The sequence below is a fragment of the Somniosus microcephalus genome, unplaced genomic scaffold, assembly GCF_052327205.1.
Source record: "Somniosus microcephalus isolate GS21.2 unplaced genomic scaffold, FLI_Smic_1.0 unresolved_chr5, whole genome shotgun sequence".
NCBI lineage: Eukaryota > Metazoa > Chordata > Chondrichthyes > Squaliformes > Somniosidae > Somniosus > Somniosus microcephalus.
Window position 1 is genome coordinate 10241659 of NW_028225183.1, and position 20297 is coordinate 10261955.

A 20297-nucleotide genomic window follows, 5' to 3' on the forward strand; every position below is an offset into this window, starting at 1 on the left:
CCTAGTTGTTCGCCTTGGCGGGCACAGGTAGTTGTCACGACTAACGAGAGACATAAGAAACGAATGGTGATAGACTATTCCCAAACTATTAATAGGCATACTCAATTAGATGCGTACCCTTTGCCTAAGTTTGATGAGCTTATCAATAAAGTATCTCAGTATAAGGTTTTTAGCACTATTGACCTAAAGAGTGCTTATCATCAGATTCCTATTGTTAAGAAGGATCAACCATATCCGGCCTTTGAGGCTGGTGGAAAGCTGTATCAGTTTTGCCGAATATCATTTGGTGTTACTAATGGTGTTGCTTGTTTTCAACGGGCAATGGATGCTTTTATAAGTGATAACTCTCTCTCTGACACCTTTTCATATTTAGATGACATCACGGTGTGTGGCAAATGAAGGATGGAGCATGATTCTAATTTAGAAAGATTCCTTCAAGCTGCGGAAAAAGTTGGTTTAACTTTCAATAAAGAGAAGTGTACCTTTTCGACCACTGAGGTAAATCTACTGGGGTACATTATCTCGGGAAACAAGATTAAACCAGACCCAGAACGTCTGCGACCATTGATTGATTTACCTTGTCCTACTAATTCTAAGGCTTTGCAACGAGTTGTTGGACTGTTTTCTTACTATTCTAATTGGATTGCAAATTTTTCACAGAACATCCGGCCTCTTATTCGGGTTACGACATATCCTCTATCATGGGAGGCCAGGACGTGTTTTGATAATTTTAAAAAGGATATCCTTGGAGCAGTTGTGCATTCTATTGATGAGCAGGTTCCTTTTGTGATTGAGACAGACGCTTCTGATTTTGCAATTGGGGCTACTCTGTCATGCGCTATCAATTATTCATAAAAGACTGAGAGTTAAGAGAGTAACTAAAGGCTTTTATTAACAAAAGAATGAAGGTCTGCCTCGAGTGGTCGACCGGTCCAGAAATCAAAGGGCTGGGGAGCAGTCACCTTTATACTAGGACTCGTGGGAGGAGTCAGCCAAGGCATGTCCAGGCATGTACACAGTGGAATACAAACAGTGGTTTACCACATTCACCCCTTGTTTAAAATTGAGTCCGGCGGGGTGAAGTGTATTAAAGTTAGTGTATTGGAGTCTCTCCGGAGGTCTTGTCTGCCGCTGTGATCGGCATGGCGACGGCAGGGGTAGTGGAGCTTCCGGCGTCGAGTCCTGCGTAGGCTGTGGCACCGGCGTGTCGTCCTCGTAGATGTCGAGTGGGTCACGGGGCCCAGGCCTGCCGTCTGCTGGGGCTGGATATCGGATCGTGGGGGGGCTGGTGGTAGTGAGTAGTGGGTTACTGCGGCCCCCGAGGGTGCAAGGTCTCTTATGGAGACTGTGTCCTCCCGCCCGTCCGGGTATGCAATGTAAGCATACTGGGGGTTGGCGTGGAGGAGGTCGACCCTCTCGACCAGGGGTTCCGTTTTATGGGTCCTCACGTGTCTTCTCAGTAGGACCGGCCCTGGGGACGTCAGCCATGGCGGTGGCGATGTCCCCAATGTGGACTTCCTTGGGAAGACAAACATTTTCTCATGAGGGGTGGCGTTAGTGGCAGTGCAGAGCAGTGACCGAATAGAGTGGAGCGCATCGGGGAGCACATCCTGCCAGCGGGAGGTTGGAAGGCCCCTAGACTTTAAGGCTAGCAGGGCGGCCTTCCAAACTGTCGCATTTTCTCTTTCCACCTGTCCGTTCCCCCGGGGGTTGTAACTGGTGGTCCTGCTTGTGGCAATACCCCTAGTTAGCAGGTACTGACGGAGTTCATCGCTCATAAACAATGAGCCCCGGTCGCTATGGATATAGCTGGGGAAACCGAACAGGGTGAAGAGGTCGTTCAGACATTTAATGACCGTGGCACTGGTCATGTCCGGGCAGGGGATGGCGAACGGGAAACGGGAGTACTCATCAATAATATTGAGGAAGTACACATTGCGGTCGGAGGAGGGGAGAGGCCCTTTAAAATCAACGCTCAGGCGCTCGAAGGGGCGAGTGGCTTTTATCAGGTGGGCCCTGTCTGGTCTATAAAAGTGCGGTTTGCACTCAGCGGAGACTTGGCAGTTCCTGGTCATGGTCCTGACCTCCTCAATAGATTAAGGCAGTTTGCGGGCCTTGATGAAGTGGAAGAACCTGGTGACCCCCGGGTGGCAGAGGTCATTGTGAAGGGCCCGCAGTCTATCGATCTGCGCGCTGGCGCAGGTGCCACGCGATAGCGCATCCGGGGGTTCATTGAGCTTCCCGGGCCGGTACAAGATCTCGTAATTGTCGGTGGAAAGTTCGATTCTCCACCTCAAGATCTTGTCATTTTTGATTTTGCCACTCTGCTTGTTGTTAAACATGAAAGCAACTGAACGTTGGTCAGTGAGCAGGGTAAATCGTTTTCCGGCCAGGTAGTGCCTCCAATGACGTGCAGCCTCCACAATCGCCTGGGCCTCCTTCTCAACAGCGGAGTGCCTGGTCTCCGGGCCTTGGAGGGTTCATGAAAAGAAGGCCACGGGTCTCCCCGCCTGATTGAGGGTAGCGGCCAGGGCAAAGTCGGACGCGTCGCTTTCCACCTGGAAGGGGATGGATTCGTCCACTGCGTGCATGGTGGCTTTGGCAATGTACTCCTTGATACGGTGGAAGGCTAAGCGGGCCTCTGCCGTCAAGGGAAAAGAGGTGGACTTGACCAGCGGACGGGACTTGTCCGCATAGTAGGGGACCCACTGGGCGTAATAGGAGAAAAACCCTAGGCACCTCTTCAGGGCCTTGAGGCAGTGGGGCAGTGGGAGTTCCATAAGGGGACGCATCCAGTCGGGGTCGGGGCCGATGACTCCGTGTTCCACAACACAGCCAAGGATGGCGAGGTGGTTTGTGCGGAATATGCACTTCTCCTTGTTATATGTCAGGTTCTGGAGTTGGGCGGTGCGGAGGAATTTTTCGAGGTTTGCGTCATGGTTCTGCAAGTCACAGCCGCAGATGGTCACATTGTCCAGATATGGGAAAGTGGCCTGCAACGCATTTTGATCTACCATCCGGTCCATCTCCCTTTGGAAGACGGAGACCCCGTTGGTGACGCCAAAGGGAACCCTAAGGAAGTGATAGAGGCGGCCGTTTGCCTCAAAGGCAGTATACTGGCGGTCCTCAGGGCGGATAGGGAGCTGGTGGTACGCTGATTTCAGGTCAATGGTCGAGAAGACGCGATACTGCGCAATCTGGTTGACCATATCAGCTATGCGGGGGAGTGGGTAGGCGTCCAGCAGGGTGTAGCGATTTATTGTCTGGCTGTAGTCGATGGCCAGGCGCTGCTTCTCGCCGGTCTTAACGACCACGACCTGGGCTCGCGAGGGGCTGGTGCTGCCCTCAATAATCCCTTCCTTCAGGAGCCGCTCCACTTCGGTTTTAATGAAAACCCTGTCCCCGGCACTGTATCGCCTGCTCTTTGTGGTGATGGGCTTACAGTCGGGGGTGAGGTTAGCAAACAGTGGGGGGGGGGTGACTCTGAGTGTGGAGAGGTTGCACCTGGTGCGCGGCGGGCAATTTGGAAGCTGCTGGCTGCGGACTGTGAGTGGGGGTAGGGGTCCGCCGTACGCCATCGTAACACTTTTAAGGTGGCACTGAAAATCTAACCCCAGCAGGAAGGCAGCGCAGAGGTCGGGCAGGACCAGAAGTTTAAAATGATCGTACACAGTCCCGTCTACTACGAGTGTCACCACGCAGTAGCCGCCGATGTCCGCCGACTGGGACTCGGAGGCCATAGAAATCTGCTGGTGCACAGGCAGGACTGGGAGAGAGCAATGCCGCACCGTGTTGGGGTGGATGAAGCTCTCCGTGCTCCCAGAGTCAAAAAGGCAGATTGTATCGTGACCATTTACCTTAATGTCCATTGTGGAACTGGCCAGCTGGTGCGGTCTCGCTTGGTCCAGTGTAACGGATGCCAGCGTAGGGATCGGTGTATCAGATGAGGCGGTGTTGGGGGCCTGCTGCATTCCGGCTGTCGTCCACGATGGCGGCGTCCATGATCCCCATGTGGCTGGAGGCGTCCAAAATGGCTGCTGTACCGGTGGTTCGCACATGGCCGGGGAGGCCCAAGATGGCGGCCCGCATGGCCCACACACGGCTCTGCTGGGGTTCGGGGTGGCTTTGGCCCTCCAGACGCTAGCGTAGTGTCCCTTCTTCCCGCAGCCCGAGCAGATCGCATTTTTCGCCGGGCAGCGCGCTCTGGGGTGTTTTGCCTGGCCACAGAAGTAGCATTTCTGGCCTTGGGGCACTGCTGTCTGGCTTTGGGACACTGCTGCGGTAGTTGGGCCGTTGCTGGGGTGTGGCTGGGGTGGCACGGCGCTATGAGGCGGTCCTACCGTGTCCCAGGCTGTCATTCCCCGCGGCGTCCACGGTACTGAGGATTAGGCATCCATGCCCCGGTAGGCTGCATCCAATGATAGTGCGAGTTCAGAGGCCTTGTTGAGGTCGAGGTCACTCTGCTCCAACAGTCGCTGTCGGGTGTAATTGGATCTGTGGCCCGCTACAAAAGCATCCCGGATAAGTTCCTCTGTGTACACGGCGGCCTTAACATCCTTACAACCACAGGCCCGGCCAAGCACAGACAGTGCCTGAAGGTATTCCACGGTCGATTCCCCAGGTTGTTGTTTACGACTCCCCAGAAGGTGCCTGGCGTACACTTCGTTCACTGGGCGCGTGTACTGGTCCTTGAGGAGCTTGATAGCGTCCACGTACGAGGTCGCGTCTTGGATGACCAAGTGCACTCGGTGGTTCACTTTGGAGGTCAGGACATCCAGTTTGTCCTCGTCCGATTTGATTGCTGCGGAGGCGGTCAGGAATTTTTTGAAACACTTAAGCCAGTGAGTAAACTTGGTGGATGAGTCCGCCTCCTGGTGATCTAAGTCCAGGCATGCTGGTGTGAGGATCTTCTCCATTATAAAAATTTTGTTAATAAAATTGATGCGCTGTCAATTACTCATGAAAGACTGAGAGTTAAGAGAGTAACTAAAGGCTTTTATTAACAAAAGAATGAAGGTCTGCCTCGAGTGGTCGACCGGTCCAGAATACAAAGGGCTGGGGAGCAGTCACCTTTATACTAGGACTTTTGGGAGGAGTCAGCCGGGGCATGTCCAGGCATGTACACAGTGGAATACAAACAGTGGTTTACCACACTCTGAACCAAAATGGAAGACCTGTGGCCTTTTTCTCACGTACCTTGAACAATAGTGAAAAAAGGCATTCTTCAATAGAGAAAGAGGCGTATGCAATAGTAGAAGCACTGCGTAAATGGAGACATTATTTATCGGGGCGACATTTTACGTTGGTAACTGATCAAAAGTCTGTGTCCTTTATGTTTGATGTCAAACATTTTGGAAAGATTAAGAATGATAAAATAATGAGGTGGAGGATTGAGTTGGCATGTTACCATTTTGACATAGTTTATCGTCCGGGGAAGGATAATGTTGCTGCTGATGCGCTGTCGAGGGCTTATTGTTCTGTGATTCACGGAGATACGCTTATTAATCTTCACAATGCCTTATGCCATCCTGGGGTTACGAGGATGATACACTTCGTACGCAGTAATAATTTGCCCTATTCAGTTGAAGACGTCAAGCGGATGACTTCATCATGTTCTATCTGTGCTCAGTGTAAACCGAATTTCTTTGAGCCTCAACGAGCTCATCTTATAAATGCTACTTCTCCTTTTGAACGTTTGAGCGTCGATTTCAAGGGGCCTCTTCCTTCAACTACTCAAAACCGATATATATTTACTGTTGTGGATGAGTTTTCAAGGTTCCCTTTTGCTTTTCCTTGCGCAGATGTATCAGCTGCTACAGTTATCAAATGTCTGACTCAACTTTTTGTCATCTTTGGGATGCCTGCGTATATCCATTCGGATCAGGGAGGTTCTTTTATGTCTTCCCAGTTGAAGGAATTCCTCCAGAGTCGGGGAATTTCTACTAGCAGAACTACCCCGTTTAATCCTCAGGGTAATGGACAGTGCGAATGATACAATGGAGTGATCTGGAAGGCAGTTATGTTGGCTTTGACATCCCGGAACCTTAAGAATACACAGTGGGAAATGGTGCTGCCTGACGCCCTGCATTCCATTAGATCATTGCTTTCAACGGCTACTAATGTGAACCCCCATGAAAGGCTCTTTAACTATCCGCGGAGATCTACTACAGGATATTCGGTACCTTCATGGCTTACTATGCAGGGACCTGTGCTGCTTCGACGCCATGTTAGATTGTCAAAATATGATCCTTTAGTGGAGGAGGTGGAGCTGTTGGAGGCAAATTCCCAATATGCTCATATTCGATTCCAAGATGGGAAAGAAAGTACCGTTTCAATTAAAGACTTGGCTCCTTGTGGTGGCCAGCACTCTTCTGAGGATATTAACAATAGTCATGATTCAGATAATGTGGATGCTGTTACAGGTACTACGAATATTTCCAATCCGACTGCAGATAATTATACTTCTATTAGTCAGCCCTCGATGGATGTTCATGACCGTCCCAGTTTACCTCCTGATGGGATTTCTAATCCGGAAACCGTTGAAAATCGGGATATGGATAGCCTTCCTGCAGGAGATACTTCTGTGTCTCCTGGTGTGGGAGGGCAAGGAATTTCACCAAGGTTAAAAAGGTCGACACGAACAAGATATCCGGTCGACCGATTGAAAATGGACTTTTAAATAGATAGTAATGTTTTAAAATTGTTGAAATATTATATTATATTGTTTTAGTTGAGAGATACTTAATACTTATGTGCAATGTTATTATTTGTTGTTGCTCACTTAGTATTATGTCATGTTGAATAGTTTTATTTTGTCTGTGCATAGTTTTAGTTGTAAATAATTAATTATAAATTGTAAAGGTTATTTAGGTTGGAGTATTTTTTAAAAGGGGGGTGAATGTGATGATTATTCTTTATGTTTAGTAAGAAGTATAGTGATTGGTTATTTGTTTCCTGCCTTGGGATATATGCTGTAATCTCATTGGTAGTTGATGTCATGTGATTTGTGGTGGCCATCTTAAATTCAGTTCTTTCCAGCCTTTAGTTGGGACTGGGTGTTGAAGATGTGCTACCAGATTTTTAAGTTAATAAAGCCTAGATTAGAAAGGCAAATCTATTCTTTATTTCAGCCATAGAATCATTATTTGCAACGCAATAGCACATTGCAATGGAATATCACTTTGCAATATAAAAGTCATTTGCAGTGGTACAGAACATTGCAATGGAATATCATTTTGCAATATGACAGTCATTCGCAATGCAATAGGACATTACAATGCAATAACACGTAACAATATCGTAGTCATTTGCAATGCAATAGAACATTGCAATGGAATATCATTTTGCAATATAATAGTGCTTTGTAGTGGAAACTTCCTTTGCAATGGAAGCAGGCTTTGCATTACAATAGTCATTTGCAATGAAATTGCACTTTGCAATGGAATATTCCTTCGTAATATATTATTCATTTGAGGTGCAATAGCAGAAAGCAATGTAATATCACCTTGCAATATAATAGTCGCTTGCAATGCAACAGAACATTGCAATGAAACATCATTTTGAATACAATTGATATTTGCGATGCAACAGAACAATGCAATTGAATATCCCTTGGCAATATAATAGTGCTTTGGAGTGGAGTCTGCCTTTGCAATGGAATCTGACTTTGCTCTATGTTCGTCACATAACAATCACGTATTCCTTTGCAATGCAGCAAGACATTACAATGGAACATCAATTTTATTGTAATAGACATTTGCAATGCAATAGAACATAGAGATGGAATATCACTTTGCAATATGATAGACATTTGCAATGCAATAGCACATTGCACTGGCATATCACTTTGCAATATAATTGTAATTTGCCATGCAACAGAACCTTGTAATGGAATCTCATTTTACAATACAACAATCATTAGGAATGCAGCAGGATATTACAATGGAATACCACTCAAAAATATTGTAGTCATTTGCAATGCAATAGAACATTGCAATGGAATATCGCTTTGCAATAAAATCATCATTTGCGATGCAACAGCACTTTGCAATGGAATATAATAGTCATTTGCCGTGCAATGGAACATTGCAATGGAAAATCATTTTGCAATATAACAATCATTAGCAATGAAATAGCACATTACAATGGAACACCACTTAACAATATCGTAGTCATTTGTAATGCAATAGAACATTGAAATGGAAAATCAATTTACCATAACTGTCATTATCAATGCAACAGGACATTAGAATGGACTATCATTTTGCAATATAACAATCATTTGCAATGAAATAGGACATTACAATGGAACACCACTTGTAGTGTCCGAGTATCAATAATACACGGACTGCAGGAGAACAATGAAACAGGTATTTACTGAACAGAGGGTAAACTTAAGACTGACGTACAGAAGCCCGCTATGGCTTTTTATACAGGTGTGGTCACTGCCGGTATTGCAGTATAAATCAGTTCTTCTCTTAAAGGTACATGCACAACACCACATAAAAATATCGTAGTCATTTGTAATGCAATATTTCATTGCGATAGTTTATCACTTTGCAATACACTAGTCATTTTCAATGCAGTAGTACATTGCAATGGACTATCATTTTGCAATATAACAATCATTTGCAATGCAATAGGACATTACAATGGAATACCACTTAACAAAATGATAGTCATTTGCAATGCAATAGCACATTGCAATGGAATATCACTTAGCAATATAATTTTCATTTGAAATGCAATGGCACATTGCAATGGAATATCATTTTTGAAAATAAAGTCATTGGCAAGCAGTAGAACATTGCAATGGAAAATCCCGTTATAAAATAATAATCATTTGCAATGCAATAGCACATTGTAATGGAATATCACTTTGCAATATAATCCTAATTTGCAAGGCAATAGATTATTAGGACGGAATATATATTTGCTACATAAAAGTCATTTGCAATGCAATACCACGTTACAATGGAATATCATTTTCAAATCAAATCAAATCAAAATCAAATCAACTTTTATTGTCATTTTATTGTCATTGTGAGTGCACAAGTGCAGTACAACGAAATGTAGGCTTGCGGCTCCCGAGAGTCCTGAGAGTATCCCCAGTATATAATAGTCATTTGCAATGCAATAGAACCTTGCAATGAAATATCACACTGCAATATAAGAATCATTAGCAATGCAATCGGACAGCAAAGTGGCATAGTCGTTAGCACTGTTGCCTCACAGCGCCAGGGACCCGGGTTCGAATCCTGCCTCGGGTGACTGTCTGTGTGGGGTTTGCACATTCTCCCCATGTTTGTGTGGGGTTTTCTGTGGGTGCTCCGGTTTCTTCCCACAGTCCAAAGATGTGTTGATTGGCCATGATAAATTGACCATTAGTGTTAGGGAGATTAAAATATACGGGGATAGGGTGGGATATGTGTTGGTGGAGGGGTTACGGGAATCGGGTGGGATATGGCTTGATGGGCCGAAATGGCCTCTATTTGCATTGTGGGGTTTCTGTGATTACAATGCAATACCATTTTAAGATATCGTAATCATTTGCAATGCAATAGCACATTGCAATGGAATTTCATTTTGCAATACAATAGTCATTTGCAATGCAAAAAATATTGGAACGGAATATCTGTTGGCAATATCATAGTCATCTGCAATGCAATAGCACATTGTAATGGATTATCGCTACACAATATGATCATCATTTGCAATGCAATAGCACATTGCAATGGAATATCGCTTTGCAATATAACCGTCATATGCAATGCAATAGAATATTGCAATGGAATACCACTTAGCAATATAATTGTCATTTGAAAAGCAATAGAACGTTGAAATGGAATATCATTTCGGAATATAATAGTCTATTTCAATGCAATAGAATATTGCAATGGAAAATCCCGTTATAATGTAATAGTCATTTGCAATGCAATATCACATTGTAATGTAATATCGCTTTGCAATATAACCCCCATTTGCAATGCAATAGCACATTGTAATGGAATATCACTTTGCAATATAATCATAAGTTGCAATGCAATAGAATATTAGGATGTAATATATCTTTGCTGTATATTGATTTCTTTGCAGCCGAGAGCGAGAGTCCCAAAGGCTGTGTTGAATGCCCGGCGCCAGGGTTAAGGACATCTCCTCTGGACTGGAGAGAAACTAGGAGTGGGAGGGGGAGGATCCAGTTGTCGTGGTCCATGTTGATACCAACGACATAGATAGGAAAAGGAAGGAGGTTCTGCTGAGGGAGTTTGAGCAGCTAGAGGCCAAATTAAAAAGCAGAACCACAAGGGTAATAATCTCTTATGACCTGAGCCACGAGCGAATTTGGCTAGGACAAATAAAATTAGAGATTTAAATGCGTGGCTCAAAGACTGGTGTGGGAGAAATGGGTTTTGCTTCCTGGGACACTGGCACTAGTACTGGGGCAGGAGGGAACTGTTCCATTGGGATGGGCTTCACTTGGCCAATGCTGGGACTAGAGTCCTGGCGGATCATATAACTACGGCTGTCGAGAGGGCTTCAAACTAACTAGTGGGGGGGAGGTTCCTAGAGAGCAAATAATAAAAATGACAACAGAGAAGGTCATAGACTTAGGTAGCAGTGGGGAAATTAAAAACCAGAGCGTGTCAGGAAGGGGCAGAAGGTATGGAGTAAAAGGTAAGGTAATAAAAAGGGCAAAAGCAGAAACTAAGTGTCACAAAACATATTCGAAAGTTCTCTATCTGAATGCACGTAGCATTCGTAACAAAATAGACGAGTTAATGGCAAAAATAACTACATAAGGGTATGATCTTGTGGCCATTACAGAAAAATGGCTGCAGGTGACAATGCCTGGGAACTAAACATACCAGGTTATTTAACGATCAGGAAGGACAGGCAGGAAGGGAGGGGAGGTGGGGTGGCTATGTTAATAAAGGAAGGAATCACTGTAATACAGAGAAATGATATTGGGTCAAAAGATAAGGATAATGAAACAGTTTGGGTGGAGATAAGGAATAATAAGGGAAAAAAAACACTAGTGGGCGTAGTCTATAGGCCTCCGAACATTTGCAACTGTGTTGGATGGAGTATCAATCAGGAAATACTTGAGGCTTGTAATAAGGGAGCATTTATAATTATGGGGTATTTTAACTGTCATATTAATTGGACAAATCAAATTGGGCAGGGCTGCCTTGAGGATGAGTTCATTGAGTGTATTAGGGATGGGTTTCTTGAGCAGTATGTAACTGAACCGACCAGGGGGCAGACAACCTTAGAACTGGTCCTGTGTAACGAGACAGGATTAAATAAAAATGTCCTAGTAAAGGATCCCCTTGGAATGAGTGACCATAACATGGTTGAATTCCATATTCAATTAGAGGGTGAAAAGGTTGGTTCTCAAACAAGCGTGCTAAGCTTGAATAAAGGAGATTATGAAGGTATGAGAGCGAAGTAGAGTAGAGTGGATTGGGAAAATAGATTAAAGGGTAAGACGCTACATGATCAGTGGTGTACATTTAAGGAGTTATTTTACAACTTCCAAAAAATATATATTCCACTGAGAAGAAAAGGGAGTAAAAGAAAAGACAGCCATCCGTGGCTAAGTAAAGAAATTAAAGATAGTATTCGACTAAAAACAAGGGCATATAAGGTAGCCAAATCTAGTGGGAGGATAGAGTATTGGGAAAACTTTAAAAGACAGCAAAAAATAACAAAAAGATTGATTAAGAAAAGGAAGATAGATTATGAAAGTAAATTAGCAAAAAATATAATAACAGATAGTAAGAGTTTTTATAGTTATATAAAAAGAAAAAGGGTGGCTAAAGTAAATGTTGGTCCCTTAGAGGATGAGACTGGGAAATTAATGGTGGGAAATATGGAGATGGCAAAAACACTGAATGAATATTTTATATCAGTCTTTACAGTAGAAGACACTAAGACTATCCCAACACTGGACAAACAGGGGACTAAAGGGTGGAGGAGCTAAACACGATCAAAATCACTAAGGAAGTGGTACTCGGTAAAATAATGGGACTCAAGGCGGATAAATCACCTGGACCTGATGGCTTACATCCTAGGGTCTTGAGGGAAGTGGCAGTAGGGATTGTGGATGCATTGGTAATAATTTTCCAAAACTCCCTGGACTCGGCAAAGGTCCCGGCAGACTGGAAAACTGCTAATGTAACACCCTTATTTAAAAAGGGCAGTAGACAGAAGGCTGGAATCTATAGACCGGTTAGCCTAACATCTGTGGTAGGTAAAATTTTGGAGTCCATTACTAAGGAGACAGTAACAGGACATTTGGATAATCATAATTTAATTGGACAAAGTCAGCATGGTTTTATGAAGGGGAAGTCATGTTTGACAAATTTGCTGGAGTTCTTTGAGGAAGTAACATATAGGGTGGATAAAGGGGAACCAGTGGACGTAGTGTATTTAGTCTTCCAAAAGGTATTTGACAAGGTGCCACACAAAAGATTATTGCTTAGGATAAAAAATCACCGGTTGGGGGTAATATTCTGCCATGGATAGAGGATTGGCTATCTAACAGAAGGCAGAGAGTTGGGATAAATGGTTCATTCTCAGACTGGCAATCAGTAACTAGTGGTGTTCTGCAGGGGCCAGTGCTGGGTCCCCAACTCTTTACAATCAATGTTAACGATTTGGTGGAGGGGACCGAGTGTAACACATAAAATTTGCAGATGATACTAAGATGGGAGGGAAAGTTGTGAGTCAGGAGGACATAAAAAACCTGCAAGGGGACATAGACAGGCTAAGTAAGTGGGAAGAGATTTGGCAGATGGAATGCAATACTGGAAAGTGTGAGGTTTTGCACTTTGGCAGGAAAAATCATAGAGCAAGTTATTATCTTAATGGCAAGAAACTGGAAAGTACTGAAGTACAAAGGGATCTGGGGGTCCTGGTGCACGAAACTCAAAAGGTTAGTATGCAGGTACAGCAAGTGATTAAGAAGGCCAATGGAATGTTGGCTTTCATTGCTAGGGGGATAGAATATAAAAATAGGGAGGTATTGCTTCAGTTGTACAAGGTATTGGTGAGACCGCACCTGGAATACTGCGTACAGTTTTGGTGTCCATACTTAAGAAAGGACATACTTGCACTCGAGTCAGTACAAAGAAGGTTCACTCGGTTAATCCCGGGGATGAGGGGATGGACATATGAGGAGAGGTTGAGTAGATTGGGACTCTACTCATTGGAGTTCAGAAGAATGAGAAGCGATCTTATTGAAACATATAAGATTGTGACGGGGTATGATCAGGTGGATGCGGGGAGGATGTTCCCGATGATGGGTGAAACAAGAACTAGGGGGCATAGTCTTAGAATAAGGGGCTGCTCTTTCAAAACTGAGATGAGGAGGAACTACTTCACTCAGAGGGCGGTAAGTCCATGGAATTTGCTGCCCCAAAAAGCTGTAGAAGCTACATCATTACATAAATTTAAAACAGAAATAGACAGTTTCCTAGAAGTAAAGGGAATTAAGGGTTACGGGAAGCGGGCAGGAATTTGGACATGAGTCTAGGTTCGGATCGGTCATGGCCCTGTGGGTAGTGGGCCCATGGGCCGTGTAGCCTGATCTGGATCCTAATTCGTGTGTCTAATCCTGTTAGATTCAGGAGATGTTTCTGTGATAGTGGATTGGCGGTTAGGATCAGATCAGCCATGATCTTATTGAAAGGCGGAGCAGGCTCGAGGGGCCGATTGGCCTACTCCTGCTCCTTTTTCTTATGTTCTTCTTATGTTCTTATAATAGTCACATTGCAATGGAATATCATTTTGGAATATAATAGTAATTTGCAATGCAGTAGAACCTTGCAATGGAATATCACATTGCAATATAATAGTCATTTACAATGCTAAAGCACAATGCAATTGAATATCACACTGCAATATAACAATCATTAGCAAAGCAATAGAATATTACAATGGAATACCACTTTAAAATATCGTAATCATTTGCAATGCTATAGCATATAGCAATGGAATATCATTTTGCAATATAATAGTCATTTGCAATGCAATAGAATATTGCAATAGAATATCTCTTTGCATTATGATAGTCATATGCAATGCAATAGAAGAATGTAATGGGATATCTCTTTGCAATATAATCGTCATGTGCAATGCAATAGCACATTGCAATGGAATATCGCTTTGTAATATAATCGTCATTTGCAATGCAATAGAACATTGCAATGGAATCTCTCTTTGCAATATAATAGTCATTTGCAATGTAAAAGCACATTGCAATGGAATATCACTTAGCAATGTAATAGTGATTTGAAATGCAATTGCAAATTGCAATGGAATATCATAGTCATTTGCAATGCAATAGACCATTGCAATGGAATATCATTTTGAAATATAACAGTCATTAGCAATGCAATAGGACATTACAATGGAATACCACTTAATGGCCCAGAAATTCGGGTCTCCACGAGTGAGTACGCAGGGGGTACTCACCCGTAGGCCCGATGGAAGTGCCAGTTTCCTGCATGCACTGAGCATGCACGGGAAACCGGTACTTCCATTCCTCTGAAGGAAGGGGTTCAGAGGTCGAATGCGTGCGCGGGGGAGGCTGCGCGTGCGCATCAAACTTACGTTTTTTTACACGTTTTCCCTGGATCGAAAACCTGCAGGATTTAAAAATGTAAAAAGTGGCATAAGGCCTGCTTTTTAAAAGGTAAGTGATGAAAAATTATAATTAAACCTTTTTCCACAGGTTTATTATTTTTAAATACTTTAACGGAAGGTAAGTTTATATTTAGCTCCGTTAGAATATAAAATTACTTTTTTCAAAAATTTAAATTATTGTTTAAAATAGTTATTTCATGTAATTTATAGTTTATTTAAAAATGAGATGTTTTTTAAAAATGTATTTGAATGTTTAGTGCTATTTTGGCGGCATAGTATTTATAAGTCTTGACAGTTCTTCCTCTCAGATTATGAATGAAGCATTACCTGCTCCGATTGGCTGCCCATGGCCCACGTGATCCCAGGGGATGCATCGAACTACGCAAGCCCTGCGCACCGGCTGCTGGACCAGGCCCAGGATCGGAATTCCATGGGGACCCGCAGCTCAACAGCCGGCACACAAGGTAGAGTGCACATCGGGGGCTTGCACCCGCGGGAAGCCTCTGACCCGAATTTCTGGGCCATTAATATATCGTAGTCATTTGCAATGCAATTGAACATTGTAATGGAATATTGCTTTGCAATATAAACGTCATTTGCAATGCAATAGTATATTATGATGGAATATATCTTTGCTATATAATAGTCATTTGCAATGCAACAGCACATTGGAATGTAATAAGATTTTGCAATACAACTGTCATTTTAAAAGCAATAGGACATAGCAATGGAATATCACTTTGCAATACCATAGTAATTTGCAATGCAATAGACTACTGCAATGGAATATCGCTTTGCAATTTAACCGTCATTTGAAATGCAATAGAACATTGCAATGGTATATCTCTTTGCAATTTAAATGTCATTTGCAATGCAAAAGCATATTGCAATGGAATATCACTTAGCAATGTAATAATCATTTGAAAAGCAATGGCACAATGCAATGGAATATTAATTTTGAATATAAAGTCATTTGTAGTGCAGTAGAACATTGCAATGGAATATCATTTTGCAATATAACAGTCATTAGCAATGGAATGGGACATTACAATGGAATACAACTTAATATATCGTAGTCATTTGCAATGCAGTAGCATATTGCAATGGAATATCACTTAGCAATATAATTGTCATTTAAAATGCAGTAGCACATTGCAATGGAATATCATTTTGGAATAATATAGTCATTTGCAATGCAATAGAACATTGCAATGGAATATCATTTTGAAGTATAGCAGTCATTAGCAATGAAATAGCACATTACAATGGAATACCACTTAAAAATATCGTAGTCATTTGTAATGCAATAGAACATAGCAGTGGAATATCACTTTGCAACATAATAGTCATTTGCAGTGCAAGAGAACATTACAATGCAATATCGATTTTTCAATAAAATCAGCATTGCAATTCAACAGCACATTGTAATGGAATATCACTTAGCAATATAATAGTCATTTGCAGTGCAATAGAACATTGCAATGGGATATCATTTTGCAATATAACAGTCATCAGCAATGCAATAGGACATTAGAATGGAATACCACTTAACAATACCGTAGTCATTTGTAATGAAATAGAGCATTGCGATGGAATATCAATTTGCAATATAATATTCATTTGCAGTGCAATAGGACATGGCAATGGAATGCCAATTAATAATATCGCAGTCATTTGCAATGCAATAGAAAATTTCAGTGGAATATCATTTTTCAATATAACAGTCATTAGCATTGCAATAGGACATTAGAATGGAATAGCACTAAACAATATCGTAGTAATTTGCAATGAAATATATAGGATTGCGATGAAATATCGGTGGCGTCGTGGTTATGTCACTAGATTTGTAAGCTATGAAACTCGATCAAATGCTTTGAGGCATATGGGTTCAAATCCCACCACGGCAGCTGGAGGAACTTAAATTTAATTCTGGAATTAAAATGTTAGACTTAGTAATGGCGACCATGATACCATTGTCGATTGTTGCAAAAACCCATCTGGTTCAGTAATGCCCTTTAGGGAAAGAAATCTGCCGTCCTTACCTGGTCTGGTCCACATGTGACTCCAGACCCACAGCAATGTGGTTGACTCTTAATGCCCTCTGAAATGGCCTAGCAAGCCACTCAGCTGTAAACAACTGCTACAAGAAAAGAATAAGAATAAAACCGGTTGGACCACCCGGCATCGACTTCGGCACCGGAAACGACAATAACAACGGCAAACCCAGCCCTGTCGACCCTGCAAAGTCCTCCTTACCAACATCTGGGGGCTTGTGCCAAAATTGGAAGAGCTGTCCCACAGACTAATCAAGCAACAGCCTGACATAGTCATAATTACCGAATTTTACCTTAAAACCAATGTCCCAGACACCACCATCGCCATCGCTGGGTATGCCCTGTCCCACTGGCAGGACAGACCCACCAGAGGTGGTGGCACAGTGGTATACAGTCGGGAGGGAGTAGCCCTGGGAGACCGTAACATTGACTCAGGACCCCATGAGGTCTCATGGCATCAAGTCAAACATGGGCAAGGAAACCTCCTGCTAATTACCACCTAACACCCTCCCTCAGCTGATGAATCAGTACTCCTTCATGTTGAACACCAATTGGAAGAAGCTTTGAGAGTGGCAAGGGCACAAAATATCCTCTGCGTGGGGGACTTCAAAGTCCATCACCAAGAGTGGCTCGGTAGCACCTCAACTGACTGAGCTGGCCGAATCCTAATGGATATAGCTGCCAGACTGGATCTGCGACAGGTGGTGAGGGAACCAACAAGAGGGAAAAAGCTACTTGATCTCGTCCTCAACAATCAACCTGTTGCAGATGCATCTGTCCATGACAACATTGGTGGAAGTGACCACCGCACACTCCTTGTGGAGACGAAGACCCGTCATCATGTTGAAGATACCCTCCACCGTGTTGTGTGGCACTACCACCGTGCTAAATGGGGCAGATTTCGAACAGATCTGGCAACTCAAAGCTGGGCATCCATGAGGCGCTGTTGGCCATCAGCAGCAGCAGAATTGTAGTCAACCACAATCTGTAACCTCATGGCCCGGAATATCCCTCACTCTACCATTACCATCAAGCCGGGAGATCAACCCTGGTTTAACGAAGAGTCCAGGAGAGCATGCCGGGAAACTCACCAGGCACACCGAAAAATGAGGTTGCAACCTGGTGAGGCGACAACACTGGACTACCTGCATGCCCAACAACGGAAGCAACATGCGATAGACAGAGCGAAGCGATCTCACAACCTTCGGAACAAGTCAAAGCTCCACAGTCTTACCACATCCAGTCGTGAGTGGTGGTGGACAATTAAACAGTTAACAGGAGGAGGAGGCTCCAAAAATATCCCCATCCTCAATGATGGTGGAGCACAGCACGTGAGTGCAAAAGACAAGGCTGAAGCATTTGCAACTATCTTCAGCCAGAAGTGCTGAGTGGATGATCCAACTCGGCCTCCTACTTAGGTCCCCAGCATCACAGATGCCAGTCTTCAGCCCATTCAATCCACTCCACGTGATGTCAAGAAACGGCTGAAGACACTGGATACTGCAAAGGCTATGGGCCCTGACAACATTCCGGCAATAGTACTGAAGACTTGTGCTCCAGAACTAGCTCCGCCCCTAGCCAATCTGTTCCAGTACAGCTACAACACTGGCATCTACCCGGCAATGTGGAAAATTGCCCAAGTATGTCCTGTCTACAAAAAGCAGGACAAATCCGACCCGGCCAATTATCATCCCATCAGTCTACTCTCAATCATCAGCAAAGTGATGGAAGGTGTCGTCGAAAGTGCTATCAAGCGGCACTTACTCAGCAATAACCTGCTAACTGACGCCCAGTTTGGGTTCCGCCAGGGCCACTCAGCTCCTGACCTCATTACAGCCTTGTTCCAAACATGGACCAAAGAGCTGAACTTAAGAGGTAAGATGAGAGTGACTGCCCTTGACATCAAGGCAGCATTTGATCAAGTGTAGCATCAAGGAGCCCTAGCTAAACTGAAGTCAATGGGAATCATGGGGAAAACTCTCCATTGGTTGGAATCATACCTAGCACAAAGGAAGTTGGCTATGGTTGTTGGAGGTCATTCATCTCAATCACATGACATCACTGCAGGTGTTCCTCCGGGCAGTGTCCTAGGCCCAACCAACTTCAGCTTTTTCATCAATGACCTTCCCTCCATCATAAGGTCAGAAGTGGGGATGTTCGCTGATGATTGCACACTGTTCAGCACCATTCGAGACTCGTCAGATACTGACGCAGTCCGTGTCCATATGCAGCAAGACCTGGACAAAATTCAGACTTGGGCTGACAAGTGGCAAGTAACATTCGCACCACACAAGTGCCAGGCAATGACCATCTCCAAAAAGTGAGACTCTAACCATCTCCCCTTGACGTTCAATGGCATTACCATTGCTGAATCCCCCCCCCCTATCAACATCCTGGGGGTTACCATTGATCAGAAGCTGAAGTGGACCAGCCATATAAATACTGTGGCTGCAAGAGCAGGCTAGAGGCTGGGAATTCTGCGTCGATGTCTCACCTTCTGACTCCCCAAAGCCTTTCCACCATCTGCAAGGCACAAGTCAGGAGTATGATGGAATACTCTCCACTTGCCTGGATGATTGCAGCTCCAACAACACTCAAGAAGCTCGACACCATTCAGGATAAAGCAGCCCGCTTGATTGGCACTCCATCCACCACCTTCAAAATTCATCCCCTCCACCACCGGCGCACTGTGGCTGCAGTGTGTACCATCTACAAGATGCACTGCAGCAACACGCCAAAGCTCCTTCAACAGCACCTTCCAAACCCGCGACCTCTACCACTTAGAAGGACAAGGGCAGCAGACACATGGAAAGATCACCACCTACAAGCTCCCCTCCAAGCCACACACCATCCTGACTTGGACCTGTATCACCGTTCCTTCACTGTCGCTGGGCAAAATCCTGGAACTCCCTTCCTAACAGCATTTTGGTTGTACCTACACCATAAGGACTGCAGCTGTTCAAGAAGGCGGCTCACCACCATCTTCTCAAGGGCAATTAGGGATTGGCACTAAATGCAGGCCTAGCCGGCCAGCGACGCCCACATCCCATCAATGAAATAAATAAAAAAAAGGGTAAACAGCCTGTCAGCATCCGCACAGTCAAGCCCTGAAAGAATATATATGTTCTTCCTTCGTACAGTCTGCTGATTTCATGTCACCACAGAAAACAATGTTTAACTGGATGGACAAGCTGCCACAGATTTCTTCTCCTCCCACATTCTCTGACACGCACGCGGCCGTATAAAGGGACAAAAGCAGCACACGAGAGAAAAGGCGATTAGACTCCCGTCCGTAGTGTCTAATTGCCTCAATTTGGCCGAACGCCATATGAAGCAACAATTTGAATCAAACCTGCACTTCATTTCAGTCTCAAAACGTTAAGCGATCACACACTGAAAACCGCACGCAAAAGGAAAAGGACAAGGCCCGTGACAGTCACTAAACTGCATTCAAACATAGCAACCAAATCAGCTCGCTTCGAAGATTTTGTGATCAGAAATTCATACCTCTAGAATTTGGCTGAAAAGAAGAGATTGCAGGGGTTGCTCGCTTCTCGGCCGCAGCGCCGGCGATAGGAACAAATCATCCGCTCA

The 20297-nt window shown here is 44.1% G+C and overlaps 1 pseudogene; it reads left to right on the forward strand.

Annotated features, from left to right (window-relative positions):
• Nucleotides 1-17638: 17638 nt before the first annotated feature.
• LOC147087510 (uncharacterized) lies at nt 17639-18647 on the forward strand (annotated as a pseudogene).
• The last annotated feature ends 1650 nt before the right edge of the window (nt 18648-20297 follow it).